Raw genomic sequence first — 16975 nt, 5'->3', positions numbered from 1 at the left:
ACTTCCTGCCAGAGGCCCTGCTTCCCCACCCGCCACGCAAGTCTTGACCCCAAAAGGAGATGACTCTACATCTAAAGACCAAAGTCAGGGGATTTTGTTGTGTAAAGATAAGTGCACAAATCCCTAACACATTCTCACATGCCCAGGGTTGTCAGAGACGTCCAGTTTTAGTATCATCTAAAAATTCCTTTGTCATTAAAAAACTATTGTTGCAGTCTCTTCTTCCTTTTTTATCTTCCTCTTCTTCCTGACAATAGCCCTGACTCATTCAAAACTCAATAGCACATCCAAGTTTAAAATGTTGTGTGTCCATTTATTCAAAGTTAATTTTTTTAGCCTAGTTGGGTCTTGAAGTGCTCTGATATAAGGACCCCTCAGAAGATTGTGTAAATTGCCTGAATGAAAAGTCCTTTGCATCAGTCAGTGGTTCCCAACCCTGTCAGCACATTAGAATCACCCGGGGAGCTATTACCACCTAGGGTGTCTGGGCCCACTGATTGGGGCGATCAGAGGTGGGGTTGCCTATCATTATTTTTTAAACACCGCAGGTTATGTGATAATGCAACCAGCGTTGAGAAATGTACCTTTGGGGAGATGGCAACAAAATGTGTGGATCATGACTCTAGTGCTTGCTAGTAAGGAATCATATAGCTTATGTATATGTAACTGGGATCATGCGGTTTTGCAACTCGCTTTTATGTATATGGTAGAATGTTTGAGTCCCTTGGAAAAATGTTACAAAAAGACTAGCTCCAAAAAGTGAGAGAGATGCTGGTCATGTAGAGTAATAGTCTTGCAAACAATGTTGGAGAAGCTTCATGTTGGATTTGTACCTGCTTATCCACCATCTGAGCACAGCGCTCCGCATGTTGCCACGTTGCCTGCCCACTTGAGCACAGACTCCGCCCTTGGAGCTTCCTTCCATTCTAATTCTCTGCTTTCTGGCATCTTGGCTGCAGCCAAACTCAGCCACAGTGCACTTTCTCTTCTGGCCCTTATTCCAGCCATTTCTGTAAATTGGACCAATCTATAACTCTCCCTAACTACACCCTCATCATTCCATCGTTGTCTATTGAAATTTTATCTATGCTTCGAGGTCCTTCTCCCATGAAGCAATCTTAATTCTCTTGTCAACAGATACAATCTTTCTTGTCTTTGAAATCCCACTGCATGTTCTGTTCTCTCTCTCTCTCTTTCTTTCTCTCTCTCCTTATCTGTATTTGTTTCATGGTCATGAATATTTTTATCTTCTTTGTCTAATAAGATGAGTCAAGGTTGAGACTATATACCTTTAGATCCTCTGTTGTGCCTGCCTAGCCCAGTATTCTGCACAGAAAGTGCTCAGCAAATAAGTATTCAGTCAAATTTACTAAAATCAAAAAAGGTCTGATTGAGGTATAAAACTGATTGAGATATGAAACTCAAATTTAGACAGGTGTGTTTGTTAAAATAAATAGGCAGTTTTCGGAGATGCTTTTCTGCTCCTAGACATACAAACTTAGACAAAGACACAGACATAAGAAGCTCATAATCTCTAATACATTCCAGCCAATGTTGAATAGATATCCATGTGCATGTTTCTGGGTGCATTAGGTGCATACAAAGTGAATGAATAAGTCATGTTTTATCCAGCCCTAGCTTAATGACTGCCGTGTAGCTCTCTTTTGTAAAATAAGACAGTCACTTATTCATCTTAAGTCACTTCACCTTGACTCATTTGTATGCTCCGTCTTAAATTGTAACCCTGGGATTTATTCTCTTTTGTTTCAGAAGAAAGACAAAGCATTTATGTCTACGAATGTAGTACAATTGCCTTTCTACCAACACACACACAAAAGCAATTATAATTTTTAAGAACTTGCCAAGCATGAGTTTATTCTTTGTGTTGTTCCTCTGGATAATAGGCCCACCCCTCCCCATTCCTGCATCTTCCAAATATCCCCACTTGTACAGTGAATAAAATGTAATTGTTGTCCTGAGGCCATATCTCTCTTCTGCTGCATACAGTAACCACGAGTGTGCATTTAAAAGTAGAATGTGGCCTCCTGAGTTTACCAGTTAATTTAATCTATTCTTTCAATAACTTAAAAAAAAATGAATGAAAGAAAGAAAAGAAATCTATTTTAGAAATAAAAATATATCTGTGCAGTTTTCTTTTCATGTAGAAGACAAAGAACCTTTCCAGTAGGAGGACAGAATGACAGTTCCACTTATCCTGGCTGCTCAGAAATTAGATCACTGACATATTTTCTGTTGAAGAAGAAACCTTATCTTAGTGGCTAAATTTCAGAATCAATCATCTGAATTTCAGTTCTGCCCCCCTCTCACAAGCAGGGAGCATTATGCAATTTGTACATTTCAATTAGGTTGCCGATAAAAAATGAGTAGCTCGAGGGCATTAGTTTATTACTGGTATCCAGCCATGTTTTCCTTTGCTAAATAACATTCTAAAAGCTTCCATTCTGAGCATAATCACCTTAGGGTGCCCACAGAGTGTGGCCCTGAATGATTCAATTACGGCTTAAAGTCATTCTCTTCCCAGAACACAAGACTCTAGAAGCACATCTACAGTCTTTTGCATTCAAGAGAGATTTTTTTTTTCTTTCATAAATGTTCCTGCAAGGATTGTAAATGCAGATGAGGATTATGTTCTGTCTGACTTCTCACTGTTCTCTCTTTTCTGTCTGATGTGCTTTTATGAAGTGAAGTGTCGTGCCTTAGGATAAATCATCATCAGTTTACCAACAAGTGAGTTTATAAATGATTTGATTCTAATGAGGAACATTTCCCCATAGAACCAACAGTAAAGTGTTCTGAGTTTCCTGCTAACCCATGATAACCTATTTAACTCACAGTGAAACCCAGCTATATGGTATTAATAGTTCCCTATCATTATGAGGAAAGGAGCTTATGTTTCAAGTAACTTGAAATGTCTGGAACTGCTTCTGACATGCAGCAGTTCCTCCTCCCTGCTAGTGATAAGATTCTTTCTCTCTCATCACAAACAGCCAGATGTGGTGTATTTGAGTGTAGGGATGCATCAGTTACCTATTGCTGTGTAACAAATCACTCCAAACTTAATAACTGGAAACAATAATAATTTATTGGTTCACAATTCTGTATGTTGGCAATTTAGGCTCAGCTGGTAGGTTCTGGGTTCAGCCGTATGTCAGAAGTCAGCTTGGTGGAATCTGGTGGCCAGTATCACCTCCCTCACGTGCCTGGTGATTGGTTTTGGTTGTCAGCTAGGCTCATCTCTCCACGTGGCCTCTCATACTCAAGGAGGCTAGCCTGGGCTTCTTGTCTGAGAGTTCCAAGAGGCGAAGCATGGAAACTGAAAGACCTCTTCAACTCCAGGCTTATAAGTTGCAGTGCTTTGTTTGTTGATCAAAGCAATTCTCAAGGCCAAGCCCAGATTCGAGGTCTCTTCTTGATAAGAGGAGCAGCAAGTTCAAATTGCAAAGGGACACACTGGGATGGGGGGAATTACTGCAGCTGTTTTTGTAAGGAGTCTAAGAGTGTTGGTATGGAGAGGTGAGAAGGTGAGGAGTGGTAAAGGGGGTGAGCCTCCCACTTTACTGTTTCCTAATAATGTGATCTTGGAGAAATTATTAACCTATTCAAGCTTAAGTTTCCTCACCTCTTGAGAGTAAGGCCTCCTTATCACAGTTGTTCTGAGATTAGAGTTAATGCTTATACACCACCCTAACAAAGTGCTGGTTACATAAGAGCTGTTAGTAAATGATTATGTTAGTATTTCCTGTCTTCCCCCCTCACCTCTCAGAGGCAAGCAGAGAGGCAGATTCCAGGCACCTCTACCTGGATGCTCCTCAGGCATCTCAAAATCAGCAGATCCACAGAGAGCTCACTAGCTCTCCTTCCCCACCTCCCCGATTCCTATTTGCATCTCTCGTTGTATCCCTTTTCCCAGATAAAGGTATCCATCCAAATGACTGCTCCAGTTAGGAGCCCAGGAGCCCTGTACCCCACTTCTCTGACCCCACATCTACCTATTGATTCCTGCCTTCCTCCCTTAAACAGATGTCTGTGAGACACCTGAGATGTACCAGGCTTCATGCCAGGTCCAGGTTTGACAGGTAAATGAGGCCAATGTGGTTTCTGCCCCCAAAGAACTTGTAATCCAGTAATAATGTGAAAATCTCCACATTTTATGAAAGAAACGAGATATTGTGAGGAAAAGAAAGGGTACTGGGGAAACTGATTTTGCCCACTAGTCCCCTCCACTGCACCCCAGCTGAGTCTGAGCTGCCATTACCACCAGTGGCCCAGCAGCAAGGGATCTTCCCCCCTTTATGGTTCATCCTCCACACTGTTGCTAGAGCTATCTTTTTGGAAAAAGTAAATTAATCTTTAATTCCCTGCTTGAAAATCCCTATGGCCCACGGGATTATAATTCACATTCCTCAAGGTGGTGTAAAAGGCCCTTCACTCTAGACCTCATCTAGCCATTTCCCCACCCAGGGACCCTTCACCCTCACAAGCTACATTCCTTCCAGTTCCTTGAATTGCTCATACTCTTGCATGAGTCTGTGACTTCACTTAAGAGAAAGTCTTTACTCTGAACTGCATCTCTTTGATGCTTACCTCTCCCCGTACCACACACACAAAATTTCTATATACTTTTGTACTTCAGAGTTTTAGAACATGGTAGGTGCTCAGTAACGCTTGTTGAGTGAGTGTTTGTGAGGTTGGTCAGAGGTAGGGGGTACAGTGATTCAAGTGAGTGATAGCTGCATGTGGTTAGTGTCTGCTGAAGAATACCATGAGGAAGAAGAGGAGGCACTTGGCACTGTAGGGGTGGGGACTAAGGGTGGGATGAGGGGCATCATCCTATCTCATCTGTGTTGGCAAAACAGCAGTAGAAAGGAAACAGGAATTCCTGTACCCAGTCAGTCAGAAGGGAGTGCTGCAATGGAGAGGTAGTCTCTGAGGCTGAATGCATGCTTCCAGAAACCAGCAGTTTGGAGGAGACTGATGTTATTTTAGTTTTAACTGTAAAACTATTATTACTTTCATAATATTTAATTTTTCCCCATGTTTATATATATTCAAACTGAATATATTTGCAATTTTGTTCTGTTACTCTACAATAATTCTGAAGGTCCAAGTTATTTCTCAGCTAGATTTTTAAACACTCAATAGTTTCCTTTTACTCATTCTTTTGATTTTGTCTTTGTCAGCCTCTGTTAGTGCTAAGAAATAACTTACAGTCTATTTACTATTAATGGAGGTCCATTTTGACATTTAATTGATTATAAAAATCAATGGTCCTAGAAGAGGTTATAAAATAATTTCATACCTGTAAGCTCATAGAATCATCACAACTTCATAAATATGACAGAACACAGTTTCATCATTTGTAATATGATGTTAATACTAGCAGCCTACCAAGGAATCCTAATTGGAAAGGAAGTAGTAAAAGTATCTCTGTTCACAGATGACATGATCTTATATCTATAAAACCCTAATGACTCCACAAAAAACTCTTAGAACTTTAATAAATGAATTCAGCAAAGTAACAGGATACAAAGGCAAAACACAAAAATCACTTGCATTTTTATATACTAATAATGAACAGTCCAAATAGGAAATTAAGAAAACAGTTCCATTTACAATAGCATCAAAAGGAATAAAATACTTAGGAATAAACTTAACCAAAGAATCAAAAGACTTTATACACTGAAAACTATAAAACATTGCTGGAAAAAATTAAGGAAGATACAAACAAATGGAAAGACATCCCGTGCTCATGGACTGCAAGACTTAATATTATTAAAATGTCCATATTACCCAAAGCCATCTACAGATTCAGTGCAATCCCATCAAAATCCCAATGGCACTTTTTTCAGAAATAGAAAAACCATCCTAAAATTCACATGGAATGTTGAAGCACTCCGAATAGCCAAAACAATCTTGAGAAAGAAGAACAAAGCTGGAGACCTCACACTTTCTGATTTCAAAACATAAAAAGCTACAGTAATCAAAACAGTATGATATTGGCATAAAGACACACATATAGACCAATGGAACAGAATAGAGAGCCCAGAAATAAACTTTCATGTATAACAGTCACCTAATGAGGGTGCCAAGACTACACAATGGGAAAAGGATAGTCTCTTCAACAAATGGTCCTGGGAAAACTGTGTATCTATATGCAAAAGAATGAAGATGAACTATTATCTTATACCATCTACAAAAATTAATACAAAATGAATTAAAGACCTAAAAGTAAGACCTGAAACTATAAATCTCCTAGAAGAAAACATAGGGGAAAGCTTCATGACATTGGCATTGGCAATGATTTCTTGGATATGACATCAAAAGTGCAGGCAGCAAAAGCAGAAGTAGAAAAATGGGACTACAACAAACTTTAAAACTTTTGCACATCAAAGGAAAGAGGCAAGAGAGTAAAAAGGCAACCTATGGAATGGGAGAAAATATTTACAAACCATATATCTGATAAGGAGTTAATATCCAAAATACATAAAGAACTCCTACCACTCAACAGCAACAAAAACAAATAACCCACTCGATTAAAAATGGCAAAGGACTTGAATAGACATTTCTCCAAAGAAGATATACAAATGGCCAATCAGCATATGAAAAAATGCTCAACATCACTAATCATCAAGGAAATGCATGTTAAAACAAAAATGAGATATTATCACCTTGAACCTATTCGAATGACCATTATCAAAAAATAAAATTTTAAATGACAGGTGTTGGTGAGCATCTAGAGAAATTGGAACCCTTGTGCACTATTGGTGGAAATGTAAAAATGGTGTAGCTGCTATGGAAAATAGTGTGGAGCTTCCTCAAAAAATTAAAATATAATTATTATATGATCCAGCAATCCCACTTCTTCATATATAGCCAAAAATAACTGAAAAAGCATCTCCAGGAGATATTTGCACACCCATGTTCATTGCAGCATTGTTCAAGAGGTGGAAGCAACAACCTAAATGCCCACTGACTGATGAAAAGATAAAGAAAATGTGACATTTACATACAATGAAATATTATTCAGCCTTGAAAAAGGAAATCTTGTCATATGGTACAACATAGATGAACCCTGAGGACATTATACTAAGTGAAATAAGCCACCATAAAAAGACAAATACTGCGTGATTCCATTTATGTGAAGTACCTAGAGTCAAACTCATAGAAACTGAATAGCATCAAAAGGAATAAAATACTGTTTTCATGTTTTGTTTTTGTTTTTTGTTCTTTTGCAGTATGCGGGCCTCTCACTGTTGTGGCCTCTCCCGTTGCGGAGCACAGGCTCCGGGCGCACAGGCTCAGCGGCCATGGCTCACGGGCCCAGCTGCTCCGTGGCATGTGGGATCTTCCCGGACCGGGGCACGAACCCATGTCCCATGTCCCCTGCATCGGCAGGCGGACTCTCAACCACTGCGCCTCCAGGGAAGCCCGAGTGCTGTTTTTAAACAGGGTCTTAGAATAGTCAAGCTGGAAGTAATCCAGGGTCACCCACAACTAGTCAGTGGAAGAGCTAGTCTCAAAACATGTTTCTACTTTCTACTGCTAAATTCGTAAATAATAGTAATCAATTACTCTGTGTAGTTTACATAACATACGTTCCTGAAAGCCATAATTTGGTCTGTTTTTGTGAAAATGCTGTCAATGGTACTGAAGCAGTTCTCTGAGTCTGGCATACTCTGATTTTTATAGCCAGACAGGAAGTTTCATTTTATTTTGAGCCACAAAAGACTCTTTTCAACCCAATTAGTTAGTTTATTAGTTAAAGGCAAAAATCTTTTCAGGGGAGATGCAGTGTCTCCCAGAGTATCAGGAGAGATGGTAGCAGGCTTTTCCTTAGAAAATTTTGACAAGGGTGGTCAAGTGGGCCTTGCAGGGGTGGGGAGCGTAAGGGGAGATTGGAGTTTTTGATGAAGGGCTCACACTGTTGAGTGCTGTGACCCAGGAACTTTTATCTAGCACCAAGGTACAGTGTTACCTGGAGAAGATGGTGGAAACAGGAAAATCAGAAAAAGAGTTGCAATAATTCCAGTGGGAAGTGATGCTACTCCAAGACATGTCAATGGTGGAAGCAGAAAGGAGAAATAAGATACTACGAAACAAGATGTGTTTACCTTCTAGAAGGGAAGGACCAGGTCTGTGATGTCCAGCACTGACACAGCGCCTTCACCTGGCAGGTATTCAATATATAGATGTTTTATGAATTAATGGATTCATTGAAAGTGAGGGCCAAGGGAAAACAAAGATTACAGGATACCTTTATGTATTTTTCTTTTCTTACCTAGTTAGCTAAGAATGTCGGTTCCATTAAGAATCTTCAGTATGTCGAGAGGACAAATCTCGTTCTTGGGAAAGATAATGAGTTCAGTTTGGCTCTGCGTGAATTCAATAGTCAAGTAGCAGTTGGAAATCTGGGACTTGGGAAAGAGGACAAAGGTGGATTTACAAGAGAGCTGCAGAGTGCAGAGAGGGATCAGGATGTCATCAGCAAGTGGAGAAAGTTCAATTCCTCTGTGTGGATGAGGTTGTAAAGGCTGGCGCAGGAAGAAAAGAGAGGAGGTTATCCATACATGAGAAGCATATGCATGAGAAGAAGGAGAAGGAAGAAAACCAAGCAGAGAAAACCAAAAGTAATTTAATGAGAGTATATGCAAGGGAAGAGAGAATTTCAGTTACAAGATAGGGGTCAAAAAATATTCAACTTTGGGGCTTCCCTGGTGGTGCAGTGGTTGAGAGTCCACCTGCCGATGCAGGGGACACGGGTTCGTGCCCCGATCCGGGAAGATCCCACATGCCACGGAGCGGCTGGGCCCGTGAGCCATGGCCGCTGAGCCTGCGCGTCCGGAGCCTGTGCTCCGCAATGGGAGAGGCCACAACAGTGAGAGGCCCGCATACCGCAAAAAAAAAAAAAAAAGTATTCAACTTTGAAGAGGAGGCCGAAATATTCAGGAGAAGGGAATGAATTTGTGCTGACCTCAGAAGATGACCATAAATTAATCCCTAAAAATTAACGTATTGAGTAAGAACACTAAAAGAAATCTGTTGGGCTGCTACTGTGAGCCAGAGGTATGGGCCTCGATGAATGGAGGCCCAGTTGACCCTTGATGGGGCTCGCTTTCTACCCCCTCACAGCCGAACACTACGATCATTCCAGCACAAGAGGATTAAGTTAATGAAGATTCTCTTCTCCTGTATTCTCCTGACTAGCTTCCTTACTATGCTCAGCATTCAACAGGCGTCTTGCTAAGGAAATAGGGGCCTCACAAGGAAGATCTTTGCGGAAAGCTTCTGCTTTAGTACTCAAAAGTTGGGAAATCTCTGCATATGTACAAAGGCTTAATGGGATTAACTGGGATGAAATACTGAGATCTGCTCCTCAGCAAAGGAGGTTTTACTCAAAACCTCTAACACTCAATAGAGGCGTGCGTTTTTACCACACCCGGTGGTGCGTTTTTACCACACCCAGTGGTCTCCTCGCCTTTCGTTTTTCCTTACTTTTCTTCACAGAAATAACAACAGCTTGTGTGAGGTGTGTCCTGCTGGGTATTAAAGCAGAGGAGAATGAAAATCAAATTCCTGTCAAGAGCTTTGGATCATGGCTTTAAGGCCAGCCTTAAATTTTGTCTTCTGAGGGAAGTGATATGATTCATTCCCAACAATCGGAAACAGTAATAAGATGATTCAGTTTTCAGAAATCAGAAGGCATTGTGTGCTCTCCAGAATGCCACAGGAAAAATATAAAGCACAGATTATTCACAATTCAGTAAGTTTACATTATTTTAAAATTACAGAATAACTGGAAGATATATATATATGTGTGTGTGTGTATGTATATATATATTATATATATATATACATACACACACACACATATATATATACACACACACATATACACATATACCACACACGTGTGTGTTAATGCAAACAAATAGGTTTGCGTTGGTTTTCTGTTTTGTTTTGATTTGTCTGCCCCAGTTGGGTCATTTCTGTACTTTTTCATTCAAACTGAGATTGGCCTGTTGTAACTTTGCAAACTGAATATCCATCCACATGCCCTAGGGCATAGCTTTGCTTTCAGGGTATGCACTACTGCCTGTGCGTGGTTCTGGCACTTGAGTGTGCATTGGAATCACCTGGAGGCCTAGTTAAACCACAGATGGCTTCCCCACCCCCATAGTTTCTGAGTCAATGAGTCCTGGGTGGGGCCTAAGAATTTGCATTTATAGCAAGTTCTCAAATCTTCTTCGTTCATGGTTCTCTCAAAGTCTCAGTAATGCTTTCACTGTGCCCATAGGTTGGGCTGCCAGACTTATCAGGCAACCCTATTCCTAGGAGGAAAGAAATACCTCACAGTTCCATCTATTAAGTAGTTAGATTCCAACAACTTGAAAAGTATTTATGTCTTAACAACTTACTAGGTATTAAAAACAATAGCCTTAAATTGAAAGAAAGTAATTTTTAAATTTCATTATTAATAACCACAATTACTTAATAATGGGATGTGTACACTGGTGGACACTACACAGCTTCTAACACCTTGGAATCAGATTGGATGTCATCACCGTATTTTCTATTCCACACTGATTTTCAACAGGGAACTTGCTTTTTATCACAGCAGCTGTCGAAAACCTAGCTTCAAAAACTATGGCCTCATGAAAAAGAATGTTGAAAAGAGGTCATGTTGCAGTTGTCAGCTACCTTGAACTAGTAGTTTGCCCAGTATCTGGCAGGTGTCTGGTGTTGCTGTGAGTCCCTTGAAATTTTAAAATATTTCGAGATGCCCCTGTGAGTTTACACAGTGCGCCAGGGCACGTCTGGGCACATTATGGAAACTGAGTCTTAAATGTTGCTGATGCTGCTGGTTTGAAGATTGTGCTTTGAGAACCATTGTACTGATGACTCAGAGAGATCACAAGGCAGGTGTTTTCTGAGCTTTTTCTCATTTTCTTTGACAATCTTTAATATTCTTAAAATGTTGGAGAGCAAGAAATGCAGAAAAATACATGCAAATTTACCATTAATAATTTTTTATTTTTGTAGCAGAATTGGAAAAGGAAGGAATCAGAGAATAAATAAAGATACCACAAAAAGAGTTGCAAGTTTTGAAGTTAAAAGCACTTAAAATTGTGTGCAATTGTTGCTATGGAGCATTTACAAAGTAATTATTTTTTTCAAGCCATTTTTCAGTCATAATTAATTAAACGGGGCAATCCCAGCGAAATAGGTAACGATTATTGTCTCAGCTTTACACACAGGAACTGATAGATTAGGTGACTTGCCTTAGGCCAAAGAGAACTTAATTTGGTGGAGACAGAATGCTAAAATCACAGTATTTTAGCTTTCCTTAAAAAACAAGTTATAAGAAACTGGCCTGTTACTTCACTTCAGATTCCCTCAAGCTTCATAGTTAATTTTCTCAAAAATCTTAATAAGGTGGGTGCATAACAAGCAGTGCCGTTTGACTAACGATAAATCTGTGGCCAGTTGTGAAAGTGTGCAAGGGTGTCAGTTCCTGAAGCATTTGAGGGAACCTGGTAAATGGAAGAGGGAAGACAATGTGATGAGTTTGAAGCCATGAAGCTATAGAGAGAGGAAGAGTGGTGGTACTTTGAAAGTTAACTGGGGCTGGTTCCTGTGTCCTCAGGAGCATCTTCTCAGAAGAACAAAATTAAAAGCCCCTTGAGGACAAAGGGACAGAAAAATCATTTTAAACCATCTTGTGGGTAGACGTTCAGCTTCTGTTGATCGAATCACTACTTCATTGGGGGCCCAGGCCAGGAGGTTAAAGAGAATCTGTTCAGATACAACCAGCCTAGCAAATGTTTCTATGTAGACATATAATTTTAAGCCACATGTGTGTATCAATGTAGTCCTACATATCTTTGGCTCATCCACAATGCCTCAAACAGTGCCTTGTAGGTTAAGCAGTACTTGATATACATTACTGGGGTTTCCCAAGTACGACTGCAAGATTCTGAAGGAAAAGAGAGGAGACGAGTGGTTATAAATTGAGCGATTGCTTTTTTCATCTATCCTGGAGTCTATGAGATTTGATATACTAGCCAGCCATTTAGATGACTGAACAGAGTACATTCAGATGATACTGAATCATTAGATTGTTAAACTCCTTAAAGTTTCAGATAAAACTCAGTGACCTTATAAATTTAGAGAAGGTTTCCCTGGTGGCGCAGTGGTTAAGAATCCGCCTGCCAATGCAGAGGACACGGGTTCAAGCCCTGGTCCGGGAAGATCCCACATGCCATGGAGCAACCAAGCCCGTGCGCCACAACTACTGAGCCTGCGCTCTAGAGCCCGCGAGCCACAACTGCTGAAGCCCGTGTGCCTAGAGCCCATGCTCCACAACAAGAGAAGCCACCGCAATGAGAAGCCTGCGCACCACAACAAAGAGTAGCCCCCCAGCTCGCCGCAACTAGAGAAAGCCCGCATGCAACAACGAACACCCATCGTGGCCAAAAATAAATAAATAAAATAAGTTTATAAAAAAAAAAAGTTAGAGAAATGCCACTAGTCCTAGAGTCAGAAGGAGCGATCTGCAATTTGAATCCCAGCTTTGCTACTTATGGCTGTGTGACCAAGGCCATTCTTTAAACTTTCAGTTTCCTGCCTCATGGGTCTGTGTCGAGCTCAAAAGTGAGATAATAAATGTGAGAGCATGCTGTAAGTTTTCTATTAGATACCATCAACCCAAGGTGATGCTCAGGGTCCAAAATACCTTATCAACTCCGGGAATCTGCTCCTCCTCCAAGTCCTTACTCGTAATGCAGGGCTCTCAAAACACATATGCCTACAGGGCGGCAGCGCTGGCCTGGGCAAGTCAGCCTGTGTGCACTGTGGGGGTCCTGGCATTGTAAAGCTGTAGGGCACATGTCCAGCCTAGAGAGAGCCACTCAGCCACCACTCTGTGCCAGGCCCTGAGCCTGGTCTCTGTGGTGCCTCATGCCATGTGCTGGACACAAAATAGATGGGCAGTGAGAGGCCGGGGCCTGCTGTCCTGCCTGACAGGACATCACCCCCTTCCCCAGGCCCTTATGCCTGGGTGGCCGCTGAGTCAGCAACCTCAGGGCCTGGGCAGCCGCTCGCTACCACTCCCGCCCACTGCTGTTGAGACAGTCCCTTACCATGTCTCACCCTTGAGATAAACTCTAAGCTCTAACTGCCCTTTATAGTTCGGGTGTTCCACTGAAGGATTTCATGTGACCTAAAACTTTCAGTTTTAAAACCAGAATGATGGATCACCCTATACATGGCATCTTAAATTTTAGCTCCTTTAAAACTAATGGCCCGATCTCTACAGTAGGAGGTAAAGATTATTTTCTCTCTTCCTTACATACTCACAGCATTCTGATTACACTTCAATCTTAGCCCTTTCCAGGTGTTTCTGTTTCCTTCACCAGGTTTTTAGCATCTCATAGTTGTGGTCCTTGTCTCCTCCATGGTATCTAACTGGTGCTTTGCCTATCAGGGGTGTACTTAACTGTAGAAATAAATCGTTGAGATACAAAATGAGTAAAGACTGACTCTGGGCTTCATAATGGACTAAATAAACAGTAGAAGAGATCGTGTGATTCTCAGATGAATCAACATGAGGATAACAGGAAATAGGCTGAGATTTCAGCAAAAGAGAATTCCATGTATCAAAAAGCAGCTTTTGACCGGAAGGATGATGGGGGGCAGAAAAGGGGTATATCTTGGAAAAGATTATGAAATCACCATTCTCAAAATCATTCAGATTGTCCCACCATCGATATATCTCAATTTAAGATGAAGATTCTCTGAAATAAGGGCCGTAATGCTGGAGGCAGTGTTCAGGCAGGCATCTCCTGAATCCCAGTGGACCAGGATGGATAGATGCCATATTTCCAGCAGAGTGCCATACCCATTTTTCTTTTTAACCAAGGTAGGATGTACTGGCTTTCTCCTGTCCAAATCGTGCTTGTTGAGGTTTAGAGTCAGGACTGTGACAGCATAAAGCTAACTAGCAGCAGATGATGGTATTACATTATAGTTGAATACTTTTCCCACAAAGGATTTATCTGGGGACACGAAGACTCAGTGAATTACCATTTGCCACGGCCTTCACTGAAGAACCACAGCTCCAAAATCCTTCCTCCACCATGTGAATTGACCGTCTGCTCACAGTAATTGCAAATTGACTTCCAGGGTTCATAAAGTCTTCCTATGTTCCTGCATGTCTTTGAAATGCCCCAGGCAACTGCTCTTCCCTCCAGTGGAGCAGGCACAACAGCTGTGGGATTCACCAAGCCTTGTCTCTGCTCCATTTCTGGCAGCAGGCGACAACTGCCAAGACGCTCTCCAAAAAGGCCTGCAAATTGTAAACCCATTAAGGCTTAACTCCTAGGGGACAACAAAGAGAGCTGCCTTTGAATGTGAGCTCTGTGTGGGATCACAGAGGCCTCTGGCACCTGGGCTTGTCCTCAGGGCCAGGGCAATCTGTAGGGAAAGTTACAAGCTGCTGAGGGAATATTTTCACAGGTTTTTCCGAACAAAGGGTTCTTTCTGCAAACCCTGTGCAACTCTTTCCTGATTGCTAATTAACCAAACCTAGTGAAAAACAGGCCTTTTCTGTAAATAGCAGTAGTAAGTGTATGTGTGTGTGCACATATGTGTGGTGTGGTTGATGTGCACTCTGATGTGTTTCTGTTTGTGTTTTTTTGACACATGACTGAAGCCCTCTTTGGAATTTTTTTTTTTAATTTATTTTTGGCTGCACTGGGTTTTCGTTGCTGCGCACGCTTTCTCTAGCTGCGGCGAGTGGGGGCTACTCCTCGTTGCGATGCGCATGCTTCTCATTGCGGTGGCTTCTCTTGTTGCGGAGCACCGGCTCTAGGCGAGTGGGCTTCCGTAGTTGTGGCTCGCAGGCTCTAGAGAGCAGGCTCAGTAGTTATGGCACACGGGCTGAGTTGCTCCACGCCATGAGGGATCTTCCCGGACCAGGGCTTGAACCCGGGTCCCCAGCATCGGCAGGCGGATTCTCAACCACTGTGCCACCAGGGAGCCCCCTCTTTTGAATTTGACAGGATGGTAAGGGGACTGTTCCAAGGCATCTCACCCCTCTTAGTAATTTTTGCTATGTGCACATAGTCGTGCTACTGTCTTTGAGTACTGAATATGCTTTGTGTTTTGCTTGAAGTCACCCCTCTCCCCTGAAGCTAAGGGTCTGTCTCACTCTGTCTCTCCTTGTTTCACCATTGCTCATCTATTTTCCCCTGTTTGCTTCCTCGGAGTCACTGTTTAGGAAGTTCCTGCTTGGTCCATCTGTCTTAAATTACTACTTTGTTTACTTTCCCAGACACTTTCTCACCCAGGAACCTTCCCTCTGTTTGTCGCATGTCTTTCGTATGTGGTATGCACTTGAACATCTGAAAGCCCCCTTTCCTCAGCAGCCCCTACAGGGCACTGGCACTCATTATAACGCTGACTCACCACTTGGTGCATGTTGCCACCTAGTCAAAGCCAGCCAGAGCCTGGTGGCCTTCTGGAGCTGTTGGTGAAGCCTTCCAAATCCTACCTCTTTTAACTCAGCCTTTCCAGTTACATATTAGTTTTGTAAGTTTCACAATTCAGTATCCTGGAGTTTTGAAAGTGGGTTACATTTTGTTTATTTTATCCATAATTAAGGTGCTTATTGTGAGGTTATCTATCAATTTGATCTTTGCCTTACTGATATTTGATCAATAACTTCTCGTGTTAATTCTGGCCTTCTTGGTTATGACTGTGATGGGGGAAAAAAGCTCTTCACGGGCCTCTAGTGGACATGTAGTGGAACTGCATAAATCTTGTATTCAAATGTATGAAACTGGTGTGACCTAAAGGCCTGAGGCAATCCCAAAACATGTTCTTCATCAGATTTTTAATTAAATAGTATAATAGTGTGTTTGAAGGCATGGAAAATAAGAAAAAATGGTGAAATCAAACTCTTGAGTGACTTTAACCATAGGGTATTATCGACTTAATTGTTGCCTAACGGCAACTGGAATGAGTTTCTTTGTCCATTTAGTCTCTACTTTATAACAGCAGCTGAATTTTAACTTCAAATAATAATTGTAAATCAACTTTACCCTTAATTCATTTTTTGTCACTTTTTATCAAGATCTGAAATCTCTGATATTTTAAGTTTTGTAACTTAAATGTTTCATCTCAAAAGAGTTGGAAATAATATGCCTCTATAAAGACATGCGAGGGAAGTAATGTTGTCCATAGACAACCCCAGCCTTCTCCAAAGACCAGAATCCACCAGGTTTCTCTCCCAGCCTTCATTGATTTTCCATGAGCTTTCCATGTGCTCTTCTTGCCATGGTGCTTCCTCTTATGCTCCCTTTGCCCGAAATAACTCCTCCCTTCCACCACCTCCCCACCTGGTGAAATTCTTCATATCCTTACAAACCCAAGTCAAATTCTATCTTTTATTTATAACTCCCCTCCACACCCCCACCTAACAGTTAAAAACTCCGCTCTGCTGTTCGGTTTTACTATCTACTGCGTGTTCAACTGCACATTCAATTTGTTATTTTAAGTTAACTTGCAAAGTATGTCTGTTTCTGCTGCTGGGTCTTGAGCTTTTCATCAATTAATACAGTGCTGTATTTTGCAGTTTTCTCATCATCACTCTATCTGCAGTCCCTAGCACAGCTCCTGCACTTAGTAGAGACTGTTGGATTATTAGCTGTTCCTTTTGGTGCTTGTCCTGGGTAAAACTGGGAGCTGAGAAAGTATGCCACATCTCGTCCCTGGTGTCTCTGTTTACATCCGGCATCCTACCTCCCTTTTGCTCCCCTTCCACATTTCCAACTTACGTCATTTCCAACTTAAAGTGATTTTAAGGCCCTGAATTACCTTGTTCATGGTATTTGAAATGTAAACCTTATCTTGAATTTGAAATGAAATGCTTTGTCCTATGTCAAGCAAGTATGCT

The 16975-nt window shown here is 41.4% G+C and overlaps 1 protein-coding gene across 4 annotated transcripts in view; it reads left to right on the top strand.

Annotated features, from left to right (window-relative positions):
- The window catches only part of STARD13 (StAR related lipid transfer domain containing 13), a 499956-nt gene that overhangs the window by 364472 nt on the left and 118509 nt on the right, over positions 1-16975 (top strand). The gene's annotated exons all lie outside the window — the stretch shown is intronic.

This window comes from Delphinus delphis, chromosome 18 (assembly GCF_949987515.2).
Source record: "Delphinus delphis chromosome 18, mDelDel1.2, whole genome shotgun sequence".
Lineage (NCBI taxonomy): Eukaryota > Metazoa > Chordata > Mammalia > Artiodactyla > Delphinidae > Delphinus > Delphinus delphis.
Note: the sequence above shows the minus strand (reverse complement) of the source record. Positions and strands in the feature narration are given on the sequence as shown.